The sequence below is a fragment of the Thermobia domestica genome, chromosome 7 (assembly GCF_964235325.1).
Source record: "Thermobia domestica chromosome 7, izTheDome1.hap1.1, whole genome shotgun sequence".
Classification (NCBI taxonomy): Eukaryota; Metazoa; Arthropoda; class Insecta; order Zygentoma; family Lepismatidae; genus Thermobia; species Thermobia domestica.
In genome coordinates this window covers 119,350,197-119,377,384 of record NC_137460.1, presented here as the reverse complement: position 1 = coordinate 119,377,384, position 27,188 = coordinate 119,350,197, and positions in this window count along the sequence as shown.

The window sequence follows — 27,188 nt, the reverse complement described above, 5'->3', positions numbered from 1 at the left end:
CGCAAGTTAATATCGAGGATGTATATATTTTTCCTTTTTCTTTGCTTGTTACTTAAAATGTTCTGCAAATAAGTTCAATAACTTTTGAAATTGTTAGTCTTTACTTGAGCATATGCGTGAAGTGGTTTATTACGAACACGACAAAAAGAACTGTGATAGATTAATTACAGATAATCTGCTTAGAAACACTGCTGCTTGCATATTAGTTCCAAAACCGGCCGCCTGCACTCGTTCGCTGGTCAAGTAATAACGGAAAAATACGTAGTACATTATATAAAATGAGTTAATATAAAGGACTCCGTTAAAAGAGAAATGCAATGGTCAATTTACGAAGCTATCGTGAAATTTAGGATGTTTCGTGTTCATTTGGAGCTAAATATTTTTTCAGCAGCGAGATTGTATGAGACTTATCCCGAAAGCGAGAACACTCACCACTTTTTTTTTTTTTTTTTTTTTTTTTTTTTTTTGCAAGGGATCAATACAAATATAAGTTCCCGCAACATTAGCTGTTTCGTCAGATATGTGTTAATCTTTACTGGAATAGGAATCCTCAATAAAAATATTGTGACAAACAACACCAAAATCGAGTTGTGGGAAACGACACGCCGTTGTTTCAGAGTAGCTTTCGAAGGAAGACTTTATATAAATTTCCTACCTTGTAAATTCAAGAGGTTTCCTTACTCTATGATGTTTATGTTTTAAAAAAAAAAAGATGCCATGGAATTTGTTACTAAAACAACAAATACAAATGCCAGTCTCAAACACCACTCATGAAAATCTATGGTAAAGACATTTCTATCTCCAAAACCAGCCTGAAATGTCACACACTCTTCAAGTGGATAAATATCACACATTACAAATAATAGTAAGAGACGTTCTATTGGTCCCCAACCGGCTTCATTTGTACTCAAGCAGAAAATTTACCCTAATCGCCCTCGTAAATAACACTCCAAATAAGCCATAAATGGCACGTGTTTCCTGTCGAAGTGATACGTTGTTGCCATCGCTAAACTTATATTATCAATAGATACATTATGTAATAATAATAATATTATAATAATACAATCATTAAAGGATATCAATATAATAGTATGGACAGGGGCGGTCAAGGACGGATTTCTGGCGGTGGCAAGGAAAGATTATATATTTTTCTCATCGGGCTTTTGCGGCACTGATGCCTTATGTGGAGGGGGGAAGGAAACGGGCAAACCACTTAACATGTTTGGTTCGTACAAGCGTTATAGTTGTGGAAGTTACATAATTTTAACAATATGATATATTTAAGAGTAAAATAAGCACATATCATGAAACTAATGATTGATTTCTTTTTTCTTGTCATTAAAACCTATCCAAATTGAATTCAAATTAAATGAAATATTTCAGTTTAACATCCCAGAACTATGCCCTTCAAGCTAAGAGAAACAAAAGGAGGATGCACCGAAAACAAAAGTAACGAAAAATCTAGATAAATCTGGAGACTACTGAAAAATCAGTAAGCAAGACGGTAAAAATTGCAACATCACTTTCTTTTTCAGCAGGTCAACTGGAAGGCCACCCTCAGTTGAAAGGACCCCTCCCATGTAACTGCCCCTTCTCATTCAGTCACTGAGCGACGTGACTTAGTTGTGTCACTGCTTGTGTAAAGACAGGCAACCGACTAGCGATGAGGAGGGTTAGAAAATAAGTAACAGTAGTTTAAATTTGTATTAGTTAAAGTTGAACTAACCCCTAATTATGTTTCTATATTGGAGTGGCAAAACATGATGTGTACTGTACATTTAAGCAGGCAAACAAATCTCAAACGTATCAATTAAATTTAAAATACTTTAAGTTCAGTGGTGAAAACGAATATATATATATATATATATATATATATATATATATATATATATATATATATATATATATATATATATAGAGAGAGAGAGAGAGAGAGAGAGAGAGAGAGACATATAGAGGCTAATACGTCATTCTATTAACTTATAGATCATCCGTTACAACGAATGTTATGACGACTTTTGAGATTGACACGTCTTACAATGTATGCTTTTCCCAGAATTGTAGAATTTTTGTTACCTTTGCATCCCTTTCGAGCCTCTATAGTTTGCTTCTGACAAAAGGAAAGTTTTCTGCATCAATAAGTAACTATTACAAGAAACAAACTGTGTGATTCTAACGACTGCAAAAATGTTTTTGATATGTTTCAAGCAGGGTTGATATGTTTAAAACAAGTGTTTAAAACATGTTTAAAACGAGGGCTGTTGTTTTATTCAGTTTGTTTTAAACGTTTTAAACAAAATGTTTTAAACGTGTTTTTTTTCGATGGCGGTTGAACCTGTTTAAAAAAACTAAAATATCAGACTGAGTAAGTTAAGTTAATTTTCTAACAAACAACCCATCCTCCGCAGGATTTGTGCATGGAGTAAATTACAAGCAGAGTTATATTCTTATTATAACAGTAATTACTGAACGAAATTCTGCACATCAATGTGCGTATAACTAAACCAACAGAAATTCAAATGAAGTATTTCAACATTTCTTAATTTCCAAGAATAACGGAGGTTAAACACACTGTTACACTATTCTAAGATCCAAATTCACAAATTCAAAACTTGGGTATTTTTTGATCACTATCATTTACATAATAATGAAGAGTTCTCACATCATAAGCTAGAAGAAATGCTCTGACAAATACAATACAACTCATAGAAAAGAACAGTGACTAGCCTACAAGGAGCAAATGACATATTTTAACTAAACAGTTTTCAAGATACATCTCTATCTGCAACGCGAATAGCTAATAATGATTAATGTCTACGGCATAACAACACAATTAACTCTAGACGCCCGCCAGGGATTTTAACAAAATGGTAGACTCTCACGTTCGGGGCTCTGGTGACCTCCCTAATTATCACAGAATCATGAGTTATACACCATTGGAAAGCTTATAGACCACAAATTCCAATGAAGTAATATTCGTGAAATTCCCGCCGTATTCGTAGAAAAAGAACAGACATAAAAAATCATTAAAATATGAAAATATTAACTTTGCGGGGCCCTGGCAACCCTTGCAGCCACCCTACGCTGGCAAAATGATGAATATGTAGGCCACATACTTGTGACAATAATGTAAGAAATGGTAGTCATTGCTGCCAATGCGTAATGAATTTGTTTTATGTAGGAAATATTTTCAAATATATATATATATATATATGCGCAGAAAACATTCATTGAATTAGACATTCTCTCCCCTCCCCCACTAGTACCCCGTCCATATGCAAATCATTTTTGCTGCACACATCATGTATACGAACAAGAATTATGCTTCTAGACCACTTCAGTTAAATATATCTTGTGTTATATGGGACCGTCCCGAAAATGAATGTAAATTTACCAAATTTGACCCCCTCTTCCTTTATAAACAACAAGTACACATACAGGTTACTATCATGTAGGAGACTATTTCATTGCTTCACATACCAATTTTTATGGATGTACCACAAAGGGGGGAGGAATACCCGCCAAAAGCTGATGAAAAAAATTGATGAAAAATTAAAAAAACGAACTTCATCCTCCCTTTCTCGGCCGTATATACGTACCCCCTATATACATAAAATGCAACTGACGGAAAGCTTCATCCCTCAAAAATACTTTGGTACCAAATCATCTTTCTAGCTTAATTAAGAACTGTGCTATTGATGTTTGTTGTAAAAATAATAGTAATTTACGTCAAAAAACTTAAACTCCATAAATTGGCTAACTTTGCCCCCTCCCTTCTCCCCTATATAAGCAAGAAGTACAAATACGCGTTATTACCATGTAGTGGTCTACTTCATTGCTTCACGTAACAATTTTTATGAATCTATCCCCCAAGAGGGGGAATGCCCCCCAAAAAAACTGTTGAAAACAAAACAAAACAAAACAAAAACACGATATTTACCCTCCTCCCATATACACAAAATGTACACCAGCAAAGCTGCATGTTTCAGGAATAAATTGGTACCAAAACCACCTTCCAGCCTTAATTTGAGGTTTAAGACTGAGCCATTGAGGTTTAAAGCCCTGACACAGCAGTTGCGTCAATGGGCGTTTAAAGATTAAGAATGCAGACGACCAGTAGAACGTAACACAAAGAAACTAAACTACATATTTTGTGAACGGAGATCGGGAAAATCCCGATTTCTTTCTCCGGAATTGAACATTTGGGCGGATCGAGATTAGGGAAGTTCCCGAAATTTGATCTAGGGGTTGAATATAGATGGAAAGCAATACCTAAGAGTGTAAAAATGTAATATATGTGCGTATTTAGATTAATGTTTTAAACAAAATAAACATTTTAAACATGTATTTTTGTTTAAAACAAAGTACTTTGTTTTAAACGTTTAAAACGTTTTAAACAAAAAAACATGTTTTAAACAAAAAACGTTCTTTTTGATTTTTTTTAAAAAACGTTGTTTTTTCGAACCCTGGTTTAAAGTCAGATATAAATGCCTGTTTTTGTTTCGTTACATAAAATACGTTATTATCTATTCTATCTATATGACCACTTTAAAAAAATACTAGAGAGAAGAAAAATGAATTCCCTCAGGGAGGGAATTACATTTTTGTCACACGGAATATCCCATTCACCATTCCCATTAATTCGTACACTGTACCAGCTAATGTTTTATGACCTAATTACGTCACTCTGTGTCAACTAGGTTGCTGCTTTATTTGGAGTTCGCAGGGAAGTTCTATTTGAACCATTTCCCAAACAAATAACTTTCAAGCAAACATCCTTCAGAAATTCATTCTGGTGATGGGCATTTTTGCTAACCCTCACTCACCCTCACCCACAATCAATTCCCTCATCCTTACCCTCATTCACCCTCACCCTCAATCGACTTCCTCACTCTCACCCTCATCCACCCTCACCCTCAGTTGACTCCTTCTCCCTCACCCTCAGCCACCCTCACCCTCAGTTGATTCCCTCATATTCGCCCTCAGCCATCCTCACCCTCAGTCGACTTCTTCACCCTCACCCTCAGGCACCCTCACCCTCAATCGACACTTTCACTCTTACCCTCAGCCACCCTCACCCTCAATCGACATGTTCACCCTCACCCTCAGCCACCCTCACCCTCAGTTGATTCCCTCATATTCGCCCTCAGCCACCCTCACCCTCAGTTGACTCCTTCACCCTCACCCTCAGACACCCTCACCCTCAGTTGATCCCCTCACCCTCACCCTCAGACACCCTCACCCTCAATAGTCTCTTTCACCCTCACCCTCAGACACCCTCACCCTCATATACCAAAATGAGGGTGAGTGAGGGTGAGGGCGGCCCTCTTGAGGGCAAAAATGAGTGAGGGTGCCCATCTCTGTTCTGTAGTGTTACGCTGTCCAATCAAATGAAATGGTACAATTCTTGAAGATACTAACGTGTTCCAAAATTCGAAGAATTCCAAGTTTCAAAGTGTTCTACAGGTAGATTTGGATGCACAAATCAAAACCAAGATAAACTAACTTCTAAGCGTGGCCAGTGCTAAAAGAAAGTTCATCATCCATCTACAAGATGTTTCTATCCACAATCTAATCTTCAAGAAAAGTAATCCACATACAAGTTACGCGCGGACAGACGGACTAACAGATTCTTCATCAATGGGAAAATATATGGGGAGTAATCGCTGATAAATGTCCCAATTCTCTCTATCATAAACACAAAATACGACACGGTTTACGTCATCGAGATGTTCCTCTAAAAAATATTATTGTTGTAGCCAAGGCAATTTTGGCAGCTTCTAACTTCGGAAACTTAAATGCTCCAGTCGAAATGTTAGATAATACAATTGTAGATAGGTCATTCTCCAACATTACTTTAAAACAATTTTTGTACGTCTCTCGTAAAATCTTTTTGTCTGAATTCCGTGGTCCACATGTCATAATTACATAATTAGCTGGTAAACGATAACCATTGGCAATCTTCGCTTCTCCTGGCTTCAATGATGATATGGTCAAACATTCTTCTAAAAATTCAGATCCAGCTGGGTCTTGAATGGCTTTATCTGCACCACCTAAAGGAGTTAAGGTTTCATTCGTCGGATTTACTAAAGCATCTGCTTTTATGTCCACTATGTTACCTTTATAAATACTAATCTTGTGATTGATGGCTGTATTACAAGCAAATTTCGGTTTTTCTTCTGTAGAATTCTTCCCTATATTTGCCCAAGTTGGTAGATTTTCGGCAATCACAATATCCTTAATATGAAGAGAAGGGATTCAAACTTCATCTTCCAAACACTGTTTCTTGGGGTTGAAAATCTCTTCAGTTGGTGGTCCTTGATGGTCATCGGGTCTCATTTTTTTCTTTTTCATCGTATGGTCTTCCGTGCAGACGTTGATAGGCATCTCTTCGTCAGAGTCTTCAAGGTGGTCTTCCTCTTCCGGGTTTTCCTTCTCATAAAACTTCTTCAATCTCTGGACTGCTATGCTGTCTATCTTGTAAGATCCTCGGGCGGTTTTATACTTAACAAAATACGAATTTGGATTTTCTACACGTTCAATTATGCCTGGACCAATAAACTTTCCGCTAAATGCTTTGGCGTGATCTTTTTTTCTTGTGGTATCTAAAATCCAAACTTTTTCTCCTTCTTTAAAAACAGGTTTCGTATGTCTCTTGTCAAAAAAATTTGTCGCCGTTTTATGACGATTGTAAAGATTTTCTTGCGCTCTGTCTCTAATCTTTTGTAATTGCTGTAAACGAATGGCATTGTCTTCGTATTGACACGGGGTATTTAAAATTGCCTGATGAAGTAACTTAGGTTTGAAGCCAAAAAGACATTCAAATGGTGAAATTTGAGACGATAAGTTCTTGCTGACGTCAAGCGAAAAAACTATGGATTGTAATAAGTCAATCCATTCTCCTAAATCTTTGTCACATAAAGCTGATTTCAATCGTTGTTCTATGTTCCTAATACTAATTTCACAAACACCATTACTGTAATGCCCATGTACATTTACAAAACGCATGTTAGCACCAATCATAGCACATAATTCTTTAAATAGTCCACTAGTGAATGCACTGCCTTTGTCTAAGACAATTTCATAAAAAATTCCAAACTTTAAAATTACTTTATGATAAAGAAATGAAGCCAAAGTACTTGCTGTAACATCAGGCAGGGAATCTGCAATTATGTATCTAGTACAACTGTCTACTACAACTATCATATATTTGTGATTTAACATATTATTGGGGGAATAATTCCCAGCTACATCTATGTGAATGCGATAGAAGGGGGAACGGAGGGATAAGTAAGCAATGTACCATACGGAGAACCAATTTTTGATTTCGATACTTGACAAATCGTACATTCTTTACACTTCTGATGTATATATTTCTTCATGTAGGGAAAATACACTGTTTTTACTAACATATCATAGGTTTTAGAATAACCAGAATGAGATGATCCCAATGCAGACGTGTGACAAGCATTAAAAACTTTATAACGCAAAGAAGTAGGAACTGCAACTAAAAATTTTATACCTTGAGAAGTTTTTTGTTTTCTGTACAAAATTCCATCTTTAATAGTAAAATATAATGCTTGGCGTTCTATTTTAGGATTTCTATTTTCTTTCTGTTCCAACCAAGAAAAATATCTTTAAAAAACGGATCTTTACGCTGTTCTGTTGCCATATTTGGCTCATTTAAAATTAAAATGAATTTGTGGTCTGGGTAAACAAAATTCTCGGACCTTCTTGATTCTTTTTCTCGTCTTCCAAATCTCTAGGGGGGTTAGAAAAACGTGAAATGGCGTTTGCCTCTACGTTACTAGAGCCACTGATGTGTGAAATAGTGAAATTGTACGATTCAATTTCACTCAACCATCTATAAATTTTACTTACATTCTTTGTTTGCTTCAAATAAATTAAACTATGACAATCTGTCTTCAAATAAAAATGATGTCCCAAAAGAAAATACCTAAATGAACGTAATGAGTACAATAATGCTAGTAATTCAAGCTGATATGGGTGTAATTTTCTCTCGCTAGGAGACGTTGCACGACTACAATAACTAATGGGAACTAGATTTGTATCGTCAGGTGAATTTTGAGGTTGTTTGATTAGACCAGAAAGAGCGACTTTGCTGGCATCAAAATAGAGATACAGAGGATAATCAGGCTTGTACCTAATTAGACAAGGTGCTGAAATGATGGCTTGTTTGATCTTATTGAATGCTGTCTTCTGTGGTTCCTTCCAACGAAAAGGAGTGTCCTTTTTCAACAATTGACTAAAATTAGGTAAATACGAACGAACAAAAGAAGCCAATCCTAAAAAACTTTTGACTTGTTTCTTTGTTTTGGGACGTTGATAGTTGGAAATTGAGTTAATTATTCGTTTCGAAATAGACAAACCATCTTTACTAACAGTGTGACCTAAAACATCTAATGAAAAATATCCCAATTTTGTTTTTTCTGGGGAAAGCTTTAAACCAATTTTTTGTATTCTTTGAAGCAACATACGAGTTAACTGCACAATTTCATCAAAACTATCACTAGACCAAAAATAATCGTCAACATAGGCAAATATTTTATCTTGTGGAAGACCTTCCAAGGTGAGTTTCACTAATCTGTTCATACCACTAGTAGATGTCTTGACACCCTGGGGCAAAAAATTAAAATGGCACGATCGAAGATTCGGAATCGAAAAAGCTGTAATAGGTTTAGATTCTTCAGTGAGCGGAATATTAAAGAATGCTCCAAAAACGTCGCTAGACCATAGATATTTGCGTCCTGCCAAATTAGTCAAAATATTCTGGATAGGAGGGACCGGAAAACTGTCAGGAACCATTTCTTTGTTCAATAATCTCGCGTCTTCTATAAATCGATACTGTCCATTTTTCTTTTTAACAAGCATTACTGGAGAATTATACGGACTAATTCTAGGCTCAATGATCTTACTTTTCAATAAAATATCTACTTGTTTTTTGATCTCATACCGTAGATGAAATGGTATCGAAAATTGGGGTCGATTTACTGGGATATTGTCTACTAATTCAAATTTATGTTTATATCCTTTAGCACAACCATAATCAAATTCATTCCAAGAAAAACTAGAATAAAATTCCTCTACTAAATCATATAATTGCTGTTGTTGATGTGGCAACAATTCAGGGTTAACATTTACACGATTTTTATCATAACCTTCAGGAAAAGATTTCGTATCTACTGCATTAATTTGATGAACCTTATTATTAGTGCTATTTTGTTTCTTGAGGTTGGTATCACTGATAACACGTTCGGCAGAACCCAAAACAACATCTTTTTTCAAGTAAAGTTTACTTTTGGTTGGATTAATCACAGATATTTCCGGATGAATTTCGTCTACGACTGATTTACGCACAAAAATTTCTGCCTGCGTATCTATTAACTCATTGGGAACTAATAAATTGCGATTTCCTGCAAGATCAATTACTTTTTTTAATGTAACTTGAACACTTGAATTTGGAGGCAAAACAACAGAGCGAGCCACTAAAAAATTGAGGTTTATATAATTTCGCTATATGGTTAGAAATTTCATCAAAAGATACGTATGGCGGTAATTCAACTCTTGGAGGAATACCAAATTTAACAAAACTAAAAGAATTCTTATTGTGATCAACCATTGCAAGATGACTTTTCAAAAAATCTTGGCCAATTACGCTATTATACGGAAAATTATTATACACTCGAAAAGGATGCGTAAAATACTGTCCTCCTAATTTAAATTTAACTAAAGCGATTTGATCACTTCCTTGAGAATTTCCTGTGATACCACGAATAAAAGTCGTTCCTTTGAGTATTTTATGCTTATTACTTAAATTATTACCAGAAATTATACTAACAGTGCTGCCTGAATCCAATAGAAATAAATGCAGCTTATTATCAATATATGCTTTAACATGAAACAAATCAGCTTCATATTGAATAGGCACATAATATCGCGAACTATTTCTAACATTATTACACATATTATTGTCTACATTATTCCTATTATTCGATTTAACATTCTCATTTACATTGACAGCATTGACAGAAGCAAGAGGCTGCGAATGAGAGAAGGATGCGTTGGATGGATTGCTTCGCTCCAAACGCGAACGCTTATAAGATTGCATACACACAGATTTCCCTTTGTGTGCGTGAGAAACTTTTGCGACCGCTGTCCGTTGCACAAGGCTTTCTAATTGGACTTTGATACCGTCTAACTGAGCTATCAATGTATTTTTTTCTTCAGGCTGACTTACAATTTCATTTTCGTTCTGAATATTAGCATCTAAAGTATTTTCTTTTTGCTGTATAGCATTCTTACTAACAGGATGTATTTAATATATTGTATTCGTTTGTTATTTCCAAGGATTTCAATGGGTGACTACGCATTCTAACAAGAAAATTAACTCTTTCCTCTAGACCTAAGAAGTTTGCTAACTCAATAACAGTCTTATATGATTTTCTTACAACTACAGAATAAAACGAAGGCAATAACCCATCGATTATCAAGTTAAGTTGTTCGGTCACTGACATCTTCGGATCGTACTCCACTTATGAAAAATGTAATCTAAGACAGATTCAGAATCTAACTGCTCCCTATTTCTCATTTCTTGCTCTAAAACTTGCGAAACTATATTATCTTCATAAGCCTCTATTAATTTCTTCTTAATCTGTACATACATGAGATTATCATATTCTGCGGTTGATTGTAAAGCTAACAGATAAGCACGAGCCCCATTTTCTAAGCAATACGGCAACAAATGACGTTTCTGTACATTACGTAGGTTATGAAGGACAGAAAAATCCTCAAAATGACTAAAAAATGACTGAACTGACTCGTTCAATTTGCCGGAAAATTTGGGGGGTTCTACTAAACGATCCAAAGCAGTAGATATAGCACTAGTATTCTCCATTATTGCTATTTTCAAAACCACACTTATAATAAATATCTTACACTACTCTGCATATATATCCAACATCAAAATGTAAATAACACTTCTTATGTACTAACACAAACAAAAAACAAAATATAATAGCTTGGCAAAATTTTCTCTTCTCACCCACTTAATCATTCAATTAAGGGACAATAAAATAAAAAATATACTCTAACAGAGCAAATGAATAAATGTAGCGAGGGCGGGCGGGTGGGTTAAAAATAACTTTACTCATTATCTCTCAACAAACTATAAATTACACAGTACAAACTACTCAAAATTTCGGATCTTAAATCATCTACCGAATATTTAGAATCGTAATTTATCGAAATTTTAGGATCGTAACAAAGGCGTAAGCCTCACAGCATCTCCATCATGTGCCGATGCTGTGCCATCAGTTATAGCTCAAAATACGTAAATAAATGCAACAAAATGGGGATGGAACTGATGCACAACACGGTACTTAACTGTAAACTTGTGGTTGAATTTAAATAAAATTCAAATGCTTCTAATTTAGAAAATGACGTGTTGGGGGAAAGGGTGAGAGAAAGAGAAAGGTTGTAATTAAAGAATAGGAATGAGCACTAGCCTGAGATCCAATGAAGCTGGCGTCGTCCTAGTCATCTGGAATGATGAATGTTCTCCCCTGGAAGAGCCTGGATAGCTGGAAACAGTCAACATTTGGATCTCTATCCTGTTGACCTGAAAGGGGCGTCGATAATGCGTCTTTGCGATGTTGTCCTCCTACACCTTCATTCTACTAGACTGCTGGAGCTAGATGAGTCTGCGGTGATGAACCAACAGAATGGTACTCTTTGACTTGTGGAGTCGGTGATCCTCCAATGGTGGGATCCGCTTCTCTCCGATGATCCTGCACCTGTCCCAAACGTGTGTTGAATACCCCTTGTTGTTGTGTCCTCCTTGGTTTTGTGTCGCTGAAGAATGATGACCTAATCGGGAAGTATCAGGCTGTGCTTGAAGGTATGCGGAAAGGAAAGAAGGAAGCTAGTCGAGTTTATTTAACAAATATGCATTTACAAAAGCCTTCTGAGAATGTACACTTCTAGTCAAAGTGTTCTTAAGTTTTCAAAAGTCCATGTTTCTTTATATCAAATACACAGTTACTTCACACAATTAAATTAAATTGTAATTTTATTTATTACTAAAACTCAGTGTATTATGCCTAAATGCCAGTTAGAATAATTCTTGACATAAAGGTTTTTTAGTATGGTTAACACCAGTCCCGAAACAGGTGGAAAACCCCAAACGTTTAGAAAATATTTCAGATTAGAACCAAAAAACGTATTATAGAGTAGGACTTCAAATTGTTTAAAAAACACTTAAAATGTGTGAGTGACACAGTGAGGATAATTTCCTTTGTACTGTCTGTCAGGAATATTTTCTGCTCAAATAAACGATAACTACATGATGGTATTCTGTTTCTTGTGTTTTCGGTTTAAATCAATTGCGATCCTCATTCATGAATATATGAACTCTTACTTATATTGTTAATAAATTGTTTTGTGTAGGAATAAATAGTGATCAACTAATGATCAGAAAAATGTAACCCAAAGTGTGTCCAGCTTTAGGCTTACGAAAAGTTAACTCTTTTCATCAGTAATATACTTCTTGTTTCGTCATTGATATACAAGGATAAGTTGTGTTTCCATATTCCGGTACACAAAATATATACACTTATTACAGTGCAATGAAAACAGGTTAACTTTCAAAAGCATAGACCGATCAGGGTATGAATTTTCGTTATTCTCTTGTAGCAGCGCCAGCTTTTCGTTCACTAACGCAAAACATTTTTTGTAGTAATGCAGCATACATCTGCTGTTACTATTTGGAATAAACGTCGACGTTGATGGTGCGACCGTTAGGAACTAATTTAAACTGAACTTCCTCTCGCAGTTCCACTACACACAGAGTATGACTTTTTGCTTGAAACAGTTTTGGTCGACGACCGGTTTCGAAAGTTAATACTTATTGAACAACTGTTAATACATTCGAACTTCAAGAGACAGCCAGGGTTTGTCACATAGTGACAACCCATTTTAGGAAAAACAGATCATGTGGATTTCGCAGCAGTTACGGGAACATATCCACTCTTTTTTTGAACTTGAGCTGGGGTTAACTCACGTGGCACTATGGAACAACTAATGATGCTTTTCTTATTCAAGCTCGTAAGGACATGAATTGCAGTAAACTGAGACATGTCGATTTGGGTTGATTGTTGTCGTATGGTAGGGGATAGATTTTACTCAATGATGTATCTTACTTCCCTGGAGTCTGTTACTCTGTGACGCCCGAAACTTAGCTGATCTTCGTATTTTTGTTTCAATTTATGCGAATTTCCAAAACCAACAAGTTGGAGTCCTTTGGTTTACCTTTCTCGTGACAAATGGTTTGGGTTCCTTTCTCAACGTTATGCCCAAGTTCGAACTCATATAATATCAGTTTAGGTAACAGATGTCACTGAGAACTCATTGTCACTGCATTACAAAGTGACCTGCTTCACATTGTAATTTACGCTAGATGATGCCTGTGCACAAGCTTTCTATTGAGATTGTGGCAATATGAATACTCATTCCTTGTATATGTGTATTGTACAATCGCCAGCAGAATCATCTTTCTCCTGTATGCTGTGACTTCATTATTAAATGTCTAGTATATTTGGTCGTGTCCAAAACTCTAGGAAAGCTGCGATCTAACTACCACTAATATTTTAAGTAGGATACTACAATTTGTAAGCGTCTGGAGCATTTATACTGGCTTTTTTAGTGTGGATGATACACTCAAAATTTTCCATTTGAAAATAAATCTCTATCGTTAAACTTATACTGATTTGCTGGTGCTAAATGGATTTTTTTGGCCCTCTTATTATATTGTATTATCATTTATTATCATATATTATTAAAGTAATAATCTCTGAAGGTACATATATGTTTTAATTACAAAGTTGAATTGGTGAATTGAAGCCCTGTAACTTCCTAGAATCACACGTAAAAAAATGTTGCGAAAATAAGCTGTACTCTTATGATTTCAAAAAAAATAAATAAATAAATAATAAAAAAAGATATGGGCTACCATACTAAACGTTTCGGAGCATATTTCTTAAATTTATTCTTTTCATGCTGGATTATTAACGAAAGAGTTTCTTGTAAAATATGAACTAAATTATAAGGCATTTTTGGAAAATTTCGCCTGAAAAATCCTTACCATCAGAAAAAACTTCACTTCTGCTATTTCTATAAGAAATAACATATGTCATTTCTTAGGGTTATTAATTAAACATTTATTCATAAATTGTCAAAAAAATCGCATGAGAAATCACCATACACACACACACATTCACCCACACGCATATATATATACATTAGGGTGGTTAAAAAAATGATTTTTGTATTTCCGGAACGCTATAGTATAGACAAAAAAAGACTTTTATTTATATATATTCTGGCCCCTCATCGCCGTTGAAATTTAGAAAATCGGATAAAAACAATTATTTTTCAATATTTTTCTGTAAAGTCTGAAGAATATAGGATGATGACCTTATATATCCTAAAGGTTTCTTCAAGTATGAGAAAACAACTTTATAATAAATAAACTGTATTTATATAGTATCTTCTGGTCGCGCATCGCTGTCAAAAGTGTGCAAAATTTGAGAATTTAGCAAAATGTAAGAGTTTAACTTTTTTTTTAAAAAAAATCTTAAAACAAGTAAGATAAGGAAGCTACTCACCATGATGGAGCGGCTGCACTTGTTGTTCCACTACCCAAGCAGCCATCCAAAGATTAGGATGAATTATTTACAGTTGTATTTACAAATTTATAATTTCACATAATATGTACCCTACAAATTTCAATTTTCCCCTTTATTTTTGTCCATTACTAATGACTTTGAACTCTGATATATGTGGAGCAGCGGTGGCAAAGTGGTAGAGCATTAAGGCGCATGAGGTTATTGGTTCGATCCCAGCTCGTGCCAAGTGAGTTTTATGGTGGACAAGCACGTGTGGGATTTTTCTCTAGATTCTCCTATTTCCCCCCAGTTTCTTTATTCCACCCTTTCATTCATTTTTCATCAACATTTCCTTTAGCCTAGCCGTTATAAGTGTGGGACGTAAAACTTAAGAGATTTCATTTTCTATTTTTTCTGATTTTGCGAAAATGTTGGCATGGATGATATTGAAAATAGTGTAGCTCTGATAAACCCGTCTTTAACAATGTGTCTACACATTATACCGGAAGCTTCCGTCACAAGCTTAAGTATCTTCCGATAGCATTTGTATGACATGGGAACTTCTTGAAATTCATAACTAGTTAAGTGTCTGCTTATAAACTACCTTACTTCATCATTAGTGAATGGTCTTAACAGGTCTAAAAGGAGAATTAAGATTACAAGTATCCCAATGTATTATTTCGGTGTAATCTCTAGCTACGAAATTCATGTTTGGTGACAAAAATGTCTAATAGGATCACTTTCGAAAGCTGCTTTCCTTCTCTTCAAAAGTCGTCTGTACCTAAGCTCTCGAATGTGGTTTCTGTCATCAATGATCATCGTCAAAAGCAAAATTTCGGGATGAACAAAGTAAGTGTTCCGTTCCACAACGGGGTCTACAACTTATTTAAGCTCTTCTGGCAAAATACCGCGTTTTCTGAATGATCCCGTAAACGTGTGGACTTTCGGTCAAATTGCTGCTCAACTTAATGGCAAACCACATAGGCATATACAACTTTAATATAAAGGTGATAATTTGCCTCATTATCTGATGGACTTTCTACACTAATGCATAGCCACAGAACTCTATCAGCTGTAGTGAGCCATTTTGAATATGATAAAGGGCCAGAGTCACGAACTGAAAAGTCTTCAGAGTAGTGTCCTAACTGGATGACTTTTGATATGTCCAGTAAATACAGTTGGTCCCGGCTGAGTATCTGCCTGTTTACTTCAAGAATCACCAATTTGATAGGTTCAAATTCAATAGCTTGTAGAGTGTGTGTACACAGTGCTACAGACTGCTTCGTTAGAGCTACACTATTGTCAAGATTATCCACATCTTATTTTCTCATAAATAAAAAAAAAATGAAATCTTTAAGTTTTACTTCACACAGTTATTTCGGATAAGATAAAACAGACGTAGATGATGAGAAATGAATTAAATGGTGGAATAAAAAAATGAGAGAACCCTGAGTAAACCCACACACACGGTGCTTGTCCACCACAAAGCTCACTTGGCGCGAGCTGGGATCGAACCAAGGACCCCATGCACAAGAATTGAACATTTTATCACTGAGTTCTGCTGCCCCCGCATAAAAAAGTGTTTAGAATCATTAGTAATTGATAAAAATAAAGGGGAAAAAGGAAATTTGTAGGGGACGAACTATGTATAGCTATACACTTCTTAATACAATAGTAAATAATGGAAACAATTATGTAGGGAGCCCAAAAGGATAAATTGTTTGCCCCCCATGGAAGCAAATTTGATTGGAATTGAACCAGACGATTTGGTTGTTGTTTCATGGAGTTTGATCACCAACAATTATAATTTGATCGCCACGTATATGGACGTAATACAAGTAATTATGTATGGGGCTATAGAACCAAATTAGATTGGAATTGAGAAAGATCGTTTGATCGTCGTTGATCCCGTTTGATCGCCAAAACTTATCATTTGATAATCATACGTATTGACATAATACAAGCATTTAAGTAAGGGGTAACAGGTTGACGTAATACAAATAAATATGTAGGAGGCTAACAGTTTAAAATGTTAGCTCACCCATCAAGCCATGTTTGATCGGAATTAGGTCACATCGTTTCATCATTGTTTGATGGCGTTTGATCGCCATGTGTGTTGAAGTATTACAAATAATTATATACGAGGGGCCAACAGGCTAAACTCTTAGCCACACCCTATAAAAGCAAATTTGATTGAAATTGGGTTAGATCGATTGATTTTCGTTTGATCGCTAAAAATTAGCGTTTGATCGCCACGCGTATTGACGTAATACAAATAATAATGGAGGAGGCTAACGGGTTAGCCTGTTGCCATTCTCATCATAATTATAATTATAATAATTAGTTATAGTATTTAAAAACACACGAAGATCAAATGATAATTGCTGGTGATCAAACGAAGATGAAATGATCTGACCCAATTCCGATCAAATTTGGTTACAATCGAAGGCTAATAAGTTAACCCGTTGCCCTTTGCATAATTATTTGTATTACGTCAATACACGTGAAGATTAAACGATAATTGTTGGCGATCAAACGCAATCAAACAATCTGACTTAATTCCAATGAGATTTTCTCATATGGAGGCTAACAGACTAACCTGTTAGCCACATCCATATTTAGTTGCATTACGTCAATACATAAGGCGGTCAAACGATAATTGTTGGCGATCAAACAACAATAAAGCGATCTGACCCAAATTTGATTAAATTTGGTCGCATGGGAAGCTAACAGCTTAACCACTTAGCCATCCACATAATTACTTGTATTACTTCAATACACTTGGCGATCAAACGATAGTTTTGGCGGCCAAGCGCGATCAAAACATCTGGCTCAATTCTAATCAAATTTTCTAACAGGCTAAGAGGTTAACCTGTTAGCCCTCTATATATTTACACGTATTACGTCAATACGCGTATCGATCAAACGATAATTGTATGCGATCAAACACAATCAAACGATCGTGAAACGATCTGACCCAAATGCGATCAAATTTGGTCCCATGCTCGGGGGTCTAACATGTCATTGGTCATCCTAGCTTCGTTACAGAGACATATATATGTTGATATGTTTCTAAGGGTGAATGAATTAAAGAATTGGTCTGCTGTCTCACTTTATATATTTTCCCTACAATTAAACGACTCGACCGATTGTTGTAGGCATACTTATTTCACCTACTTAACTAATTGTAACAATCGACTGAATTGATTCATTGTCATGAATAATATCCTATCCTGAAACTTGGTGTTGAGAAGTTAGTTGCTAATGTTGATCATTATTGATTATACGCTGTGAAAAACAATGAATACTGATGTATATTGTTTCTTGGTCACGATTGTTGCTGACGTATCAGTTTTCATTTATAGGTTACTGCACAATTACATGTATGATTTTTTACATGTTAAAGTATGATGTTATCTTAACTGAATACAAAGCTATATAGATGATAATAATTATTTTTTTAGCAGAAGCTTCAATGCTGTATGTGTTTCTTCCTATAACACATAAACTCTCAAATTGCTAATTGGTAAATTAAAAGAATCTGTTGGCAGCAATGGATATTTCAACAGTTATTTAGTCCAACTTCTAGAATTCAAAGGAGCTAAAGAAAATATTAGTTACATTCAACATTCCAGAAACAAAATCTGCCATATTATTTTCTAATGATGAAGATATCAATAAACATTAAAATTTGAGGGCTCAAAAAAGTTATTATTAGTATTATCATTATTAAACTTTTTGTATTTATAATTTCGAGCAGTAATAAGAGTGAGTATTCTTACGGTAGTGAAAATGTTGAATTTGAGATTTTTATTACCTCTACGTCAATGATGTTACAATATGAAAGATGTATAATTCTGCAGGATATCTCCGTACACTAAAATCATGAAGAAAAACCTAATACCTTCGCCATCCTACTCCGCCACTTTCTTAGCACATAGGACATGTTCCGTAAGTTAATGCTAAAAAAATGTCTTGCGTTCTATTTCTTGGATATTGGTGAAACATGAGCCATAGAGAAACATGATGCATTAGAAGAAGGATACTTACAGAAAATATAACTTAGAGTGGGTTAAGCAGTTTTATTTTTTCCAAGAATTTGAAACGCATTACCATAAGAAAAAACATAATGTACGGGTTATAGCACTAAGCCTTCTCGCTCTAATACCTAAAAGTAAATCGTGTTATGCTCCAGTTATTGATGAAACATTTTCTTGTCAAATACGAACAAAATTATGGGGTGTTTTTTGTAAACTTTACCCAAAGAAAACTCAGTCCCATCAGAAAACTACTCTTTGTGAATATTTTGGTAAATAGTAATTTATACATTATAGAGTTATTACAGAAAGTATATTTAAGTTCTATGAAAAAGATTGCCTAAGTCTTTTCGAAAAATGCCTACCTCGCAGATTTTTTCAAAGAGAATAAATTATATAATATTATCAAATTATTATTGAAATAATTATTCATGAAATGTGAACCAAATCAACTAGTCACTTCAGAGAAAATCGTTGTAGCAAGGTTGACGTTTCAACCGTTATTTTCTCTTACTTTTTAGAATTCCAAAGAAGTGAAGCAAATAGTAATAACATGCATCATTCCACTAACAAAACTTGACATGTGATTTTCTGATGACAATGATAACAATACAATTTTAATTTCAAAAGCTCAAATAGAGTTATTGTTATTGTTGAAACCAGCGCCAAGGATAAAATACCCCTTGTAGATTTTTCTCGTAGAAATGGCTTATACTACAATCATGTAACTACAATTGCTACCATAAGAAAGTAGTCTATCTTACCTTCGAGACTCGAATGACAATTGTGATCGACAGAAACTGTCAACATATTAGTTACTGAAATTCCGAAATTTATTAAAAAATATATTACTTTTTTTAAATCATATCAACATTAATAAGAAACTGCTGATTTTTCTGATGCTTTCTAGAGTTAATGAAAGTATTTTTAGAATATCACACGGACGATATTAATTTATGCTTTGGATAAAACCCGTGACATTCAAACGTTTGAATAATTTGGAGTTAGAGGACAAATTATGTAAATTCTAGATTGTCCAGCTAAACAGGGAACCATAAACAGATCCTATATATCTGGACACCTAGATACCTACAGCAGCAATTCATTTCAGTTACGAAAGTAAGATTAGACACGGTAAATGTAGCTAACGTTATGTTTTAATTTGAATTCTACAGCTATTCGTTCCTTGATTATTTTGTTCGAAAGTGTACAAATAATACAACAGTTTCTAAATATTCAAAGAAGTGGAACCACAATACTCTTGACATATTATCTTTTTTATATTTGTGTAGGTGGATCGATGCTACATTAATATTAACTCTGAATATGTGCCATAACTTAGAAGGCCACAAAATATTGTTATTAGATGTTAACTGTAAACTACCGGACTTGAACAGATTTTGAAAATAAATTGAATTTTCGTCTATGAAATATCTCTTTTGTCCCACTTGAGGCGCTTACTTGCTATGTGATAAACGACAGTTAAATATTTATATTCTATATTGATATATCAGCGTTTAGCATTTAATAAACTCTTCGAAATTTTCAGCAGTATCGATAATGACTAAGAACTGTATTATGCATGTGAACCACGGTGCTCAGTGGTAGACCGCTCAACTCTGGTGCATGGGGTCCGTAGTTCGATTACATTCCATGCCCAGTAAACTTTCTGGTTGATAAACGCCGTGTGAATAGGTTTTCTCTGGGTGTTCCCATTCCCTCCCACGTTTCTTATTCTATTATCACAGTATCTCTTAGCTTCTATATAGAGTGGTGGGACGTTAAACTAAACAAATGTACACCAGATTTGTTTTAAAAAAGTATATATTTAGGTTCAGAAGCATCAATATGGAAATTTATAGTTGTGTAAACTAGCAGTACTTTTTTCTCTCTTTTTTTTTTAAAAAAATAATTAAATATAAAGTATTTGCATTATTACAAGACTACATTCCACCGGCTGATACAGGTGAATACCATACCACAACTCAATCGATATAATCTGCGCCATGATTACTTACGTGGGATGCTCATTGAAGGTTTCCCCTCTCCTATTTGTAGTTAATGCAGAATATTGAAATTCGACATGTGTTTTGATATTTACCTTTGTATTCTATGAGAAAAACTTCATTTTTTAACTCTTACCATGTTGAGTATTACAGGCACTTAAGTGAAAGAAAGTGTAAAGATGGGTAAAATTCAATACCGAGAGGTGATCATGTTTCTGTACTTGAGAAGCTACACACCATGAAAATATTTGATGAGATGAAAGAGGCTTATGAGAAGGAAGTCCTATTATATAAAGTGTGTTTTTCAGTTCATCGTTAGTTTAAGTTTGATTGGACTTCTGTAGAAATGACCTTCGTTCCAGAATATTTCATTGATGGAGGAACTATTAGGCGAGAGGGAGCCGATTAGAGAAACGTTGTATAACCATTCGGCAACTATCTTAAGATGTCAACATAACTGTGAAATATGAGAAGAGAATAATCCATTAACACATGTGCATGTATATGGTACTTACGTGATAGATTCCAAAGGTACTGACACATTTCCAAAAGCAGGAACGAGCTATTTGCTCCCAGGCTTTTGACTCTCTACCAGAAGGAATTTGTTGACAGATTAATAACTCATAACAAAACATAGGTCAATTATTATGATCCAGAGGCTAAGAGAAATCAAAGCAATGAAGTCGGAACTCACTAACTCCAAAAGAAGGCCCGTGCCCAATCCTCAGAGTACAAGGTTATCTTCACAGGTTTTCGAGATCATAATGGCGTGGTGATGATGGGTTTACCGAGCAAAGGATACCATAATTAGAAGGAAATACTGTGATTCACTGATGCAGAAGCTACTGGATTTCATCAAAACCAAGAGGCGTGAAATGCTGACCAAAGATGACCATATCCTTTAAGACAACGCTTCAGGTCACAACTTGCATGTTTTCCAGACAGACGCATGCTCCGGCAGATATGGAATCTTTCTCAATTCCCAAAATCTCTGAATCTTACCTGACATTGCACCATCTGATTTCACCTCTTTCCCACCATGAAGACAATTTCTGAAAGAAAGCACTTCCAAGACGACGAAACGCTGATTTCTGTGATGATGTCATGACCAGTAGACCACGCTGCGGACTTTTGCAAACAAGGTCTCCACAAGTCAATAAAGCAATGGGAAAAGCGTGTGGACATTGAAGGTTCCTACACAACAGAGGATCTAATGTCTGTACTAAATTTCGTTTATCTCAGTAAAGGATGATTGACTGTGAGGACATATTTATTAAAACATCCCTCATATAACATGGCAAACCGAACAGAACCTAATATAATCTAAACTAAACTAAAATAACGTGTATTTTAGCAGATGGCAGGGGCAAACGGAAGTTATGGTAAAATAATTTTCCAAGCGGTCTATATCGTACAAAGATGATTGAAATTCGCCGCTATATTAAACCTAGTATTCGGAAGAAGTATAGTCAAATATTTGGGAAAAATACTATAGCAGTTGGCAGCAACGAAAGAGTTAAGAGATTAAATTATGTGAATTTTTGGAATTACCTAATTAAAATAGACAGCTTGTTGGTACCCGCTTCCTTGTATGGCATTACTACGTGACAAAGTTTACAGTGTAACACAAAGAATTACATGTATATTAGTTATATAATTCTTGTTACCATTTTCAGGATCAATTCTAGCTTTAAATAAATTTTCCAACAGACATTGAAGAGTGCATACATATTGCTGTAAAACTATTACGTATTGTTACACTGCTCCGCCAAACCCTATTCTAATATATAATAGGTAAGAATATGAAACATGTGGGAGGAAATATTATTTTATTTTCAAGACTTCATATTTGACTCTCAACCATTATTTGATGTATGGTCAGATAATTCTTATATTCATATAAAATTTTACGACTAACGTTTGTTTAAAGCAGGGAACAATTTGACTGTAAATAGTATTAAAGCATATTCCTGTAAAACATGAATATGTGTTTTAGTGGTTCATTGTCTACAAAAATATCTTAGCTGATACTTATATTTTTCTTTTCCTCTAGCATTCAGTATATTTTTATAAGACTGTTTCGTTTCTAAATTCCATTGACCGAGATTAATATCAAAAGCAAATTTGGTGAAATGCGTATATTTCGTGTTCATACTTCTATGAGTTAGCCACGAAGAAAAGTTGGCTTAAAATTTTGTTCTGAACAACGGCTATTTTATGATATAAAAATTAGAACGTGTCCCATCCTATTGGATGAGACAAAACACAAATTAACCTTTTGTTTTTGCCACCACCAACATAAGAACATTTCCATCCCATAAAATATCATGTCCATGCTGTGTGTGCCTCTGAATTACTTTTTCGAAACATGGTATCATAATACTGTAGCACATAACTATAAATTTAGAGGGTTCTCTCGCATTCTTTTATCGTCTTTCATTCAGTTTTTCACTTTTTAAAAAGAAAATCGTTTACAAAATAACTATACTTCAAATGAAGTCAACTGTACGGGCTTAAAGTTGTCATAGTGAAAGATGTTGACCTGCGAACGAGCTTATGTTCTGCAAACTTTCGGTTTCTTAGTTAAGCAAAATCAAAGTTTTAAATCAATTCATCGACCACAATAAAAACTATTAAGTAATGTATAAATCACAATTAAATGTTGCTCTTAGAAACATCGTAGATGAGACAACCTCTCAAACCAGTCTTTTCGAAAAAATAATTTTTGATTACGTATGAAATGAAAATAACCGAGAAACAATTTTTAAGACAATGCATAATTACTAGCTTTTAAATATGTTAACAACTCATTAATATAATGTGAAACAGTTTTAGTTGTTAACTATTCTTAAAGAAAACACAAATATCATCTAGTACTAAATCAGGTAATTACGAGGGTGAATCACAAAGGTTACAAGGACGATCTTTCTGGAGTTCCGTTTGTTATAGACGAATGAGGAGTGTGCGAGAATTTTAGTACATGGAATTGACAACTGTACAGAGTTTCAGTCACGCACAATCTACAGCGTTAGTTCTAGGTAAACAGTAATGGCGATTCTTTTGGAAAACTGGTGTCGCGAAGAAATCCGCTCAGTTATTCCATTTCTGTGGACTGAAATTCACAAACAGCTAGTTGCTGGAAGTTTACGGAGAGACTCTAATGTCTTGTCAGCATGTCACAGAATGGTGTCAAAGGTTGGCAGAAGGCAGAGAAAACGTCACTCGCGAGTAGCGTAGTGGCCGATCCAGGACGGCATAATCAGATTTGAATACAACTCGCGAGGAAGTGCGGATTCAGGGCAACAGGATGATCACGTTACGGCTCCAAGCGACTTTCACCTGTTGCCGTACTTGAAGGAGCACCTCGAAGGCTGCTTCAGACGAAGGTGAAATTCTTCCTGACCGTGGCTGAACACGCAAGGACAGGATTTTTAACCAGATGGTAATATTCAAATTCATTCCTCGATGCGACAAGTGCCTCAAACGACATAAGTACTATGTCGAAACGTATCCTAACGTATGTTCTATTTCTAGGCTTTATTGGTTGTATGAATTAATGTATACAAGTTTCACTGGAGGCTTTATAACCTTACTTTCACATTAACTTTCGTACATCGATAAATCTGTAATGTCAGTATGAGATTTAATAGTAAATTTGTTGCTAATTAATTCAGCAATAACAAATATCCAAAAGACACATTTCAAATTGATTCAAAATATTTTTGTTAATACTAGATCGTTATGCTTTTAATATTGAGATTACTTGTTTCCTTGATGTTTGGAAAATTTGTCGGAAGCTAGTTAAACATGATTAGTTAACGACTTTCCAAACTATGATTTCTGTTGAAGAAACAGAAGCACAAAAATAAAATTCATTTTTACAAATGATATACAGAAACATTGTATAGAAACTGTAAACAGTTTACTTCTATGTAAGGAAGAAGTTAGAAGGAAAATCGCAGATTGAGATTCGAAGGGGGTTTTAAACAATGAAATCCAACACGGAAAGCAAATTAACATGGATAACTATCAGAACAAATCATAAGTGGTGCTTCAGTCGTATATAAAACAAAAAATAAAAAAATCTTAGCAATCACTTCGTGTTTTCATTTTTATTTTTTTCTGAAGAATAGTCTTTTCAAAGTTACATCAAAGTTTCCAGTATTAGCCGAAATACTGTTTTATTCTCAAAGTAATAATGCATGCAAGAAAAAAATAGTAATAATGTAATAATAAAAATAAGATTTGAATACTTGGAAACGTTGACCGGCATTAAACTCGGAGCTATTTTCCTTATGTGCCTTTACTCCTACCCAACGTTGCCAGCTCAGAAAGTGAAAGTATTTGTGATCTATCGTAAAATATCTGTAAACCTCCGTATTTTTATTCAAACATTTCAAGAAATGTCTGTAATAATTTGCTGTAATGTACTTACTTCAAGGAGAATAGAAAGGGGAGTAAATTAAAGAACATAGGAAAAGAAGTATTTGCAGGGCCCACGACAGTGACGTTAGCACCACAAGAAGGCAGGGGTAGGAGGTATGAAGAATACGAGGAAGACAAATAAATGAAAATAAGTCGTGTCGTTTTCTGACAGGTTTACTGTGCATGTTAGTGAGAAGAAATGTACATACCTTTCGCACGCACGGCACTTGCACCCAGTTGCAACAGGCCTGAGGATCATGCCAATAGGTGCTCAAATTGGTGTCCCTCCTGCGGGTGGCACAAACGGATACAGCGTCGCACACTACCACGCAAACGCCAGAGTATTTCGGGTGTTATTGCTCTACACACGTTCCGAATATTCTCTGCAGCTGTTCCACAGTTCTCGGTCTATTCCAATTTACAACGGACTTTAGATAACATCACAAGTAAAAGTCTAATGACATGAGATCAGGTGATCTGGGCGGCCATTCCACGTGACCCCTTCAACCAATCCGTCGGCCAGGAAGCACCTCGTTGAGCCATGGTCGTACTGTGCGGCCGTAATGTGGCAGTGATCCATCGTGCTGGAAATAAAGTATACGCCGCGATACCAAAAGCATTTCATCCAGATACGGCTGTAATGTGGTATGCAGATTATGTAAATACTAGTCTGATGTTCACATATCGGACAAAACCACGGGCCCTAATGTGACGTTGCTGTGTATTCCACACCACGCATTCACTCGCGGATCGGCTTGATTGTGTGCTTCAACAACTATGTGAGGTTTCTCGCGAGACGAATATACAGCGTGTGTCTGTTGACTGTGTCGTTGAGGTGGAAAGTAGCCTAAACACGGAACAGAATGTCAGCCTCTATCATAGAATGTTGTGTTCGTGTCCGGTGAAACCATTCACAGAACTCTGTTCGTCTGTCTGTGTCATCCCCATTTAACGCATGTACCAAATGTATCTTGTAAGGATGATACCGTTCACGTGATAAAATTCTGGAGACCGACTTCTGAGATATGGACGCCTCTTGTGCAATCTTCCGTGTTGGTCTTTCACCTTTGCAAGCACATCAATAGTCATGTCGCAGGATGCTGCAGTTCGTGGTCGTCCACTACGGGGCCTGTCCGCCACGTTACCTGTGGCTTTAAAGAGTGCCATGGGTATCGAAGTGAGTTGGTGGGACAGTGCTACCTGATTTCGATGACGCCTGTGATACTCTGCTGCAGCTTCCCATTGACTCATACCAGCTGCATGAAGAAGCACCATTCCAACTTTTCCTTGCATTGAATACATTTCACGTTCTCAAAACACAAATGTCACAGGTGAAATCGATACCACAGGGCTACTCTCAATTCATTCAGAGCGGTCGCATTAGACACCCCACGACCAAATAGCCGCGTGGCACAGGTAAATCCGATTGCTATGTACTAATTCCACCACTGCACTCTGGTGATAACTATCAAATTCGCTCAAACAAATGATCTGTGTACGTACAGGTTGCGACCTAGCCAACTTTGTTCAAGTGTTGCATAGACCACCAGTTTATTGGATTTGCTCAACCGAGGTTTCTTCTTGAGTGAACAACACCGATATGCTGCTCTAACAGAGCTCAGTGCGTAGAATCAATAGCAGCAACGTATAAACCAATGCCTAGACCCGAATCTCAATTTTTCATAATCATACTACTATTACTACTAGTAGTACTGCTACTACTACTACTGCTACTACTACTACTACTACTACTACTACTAATAATAATAATAATAATAATAACCATATAGAAAAGAAATATAAACAAGCAAACACCAATGATAGACAATTACATGGACATTAGGAATGATACGATCCAGTCATCCCGACTGCGTTTTTCCATGGTTTTCCTCAGTCCCACCAGGCGAATGCTGGGGTGTTACCCTCTCTACATTGCCCAGAGCTTATACCTTCCCCATTCCTCTTCCTACCTAACAGGACCGTTGTGACCTCGGTGTATGCATACCTCGGCATTCCCATAGTCATTTCCTTCCACATAT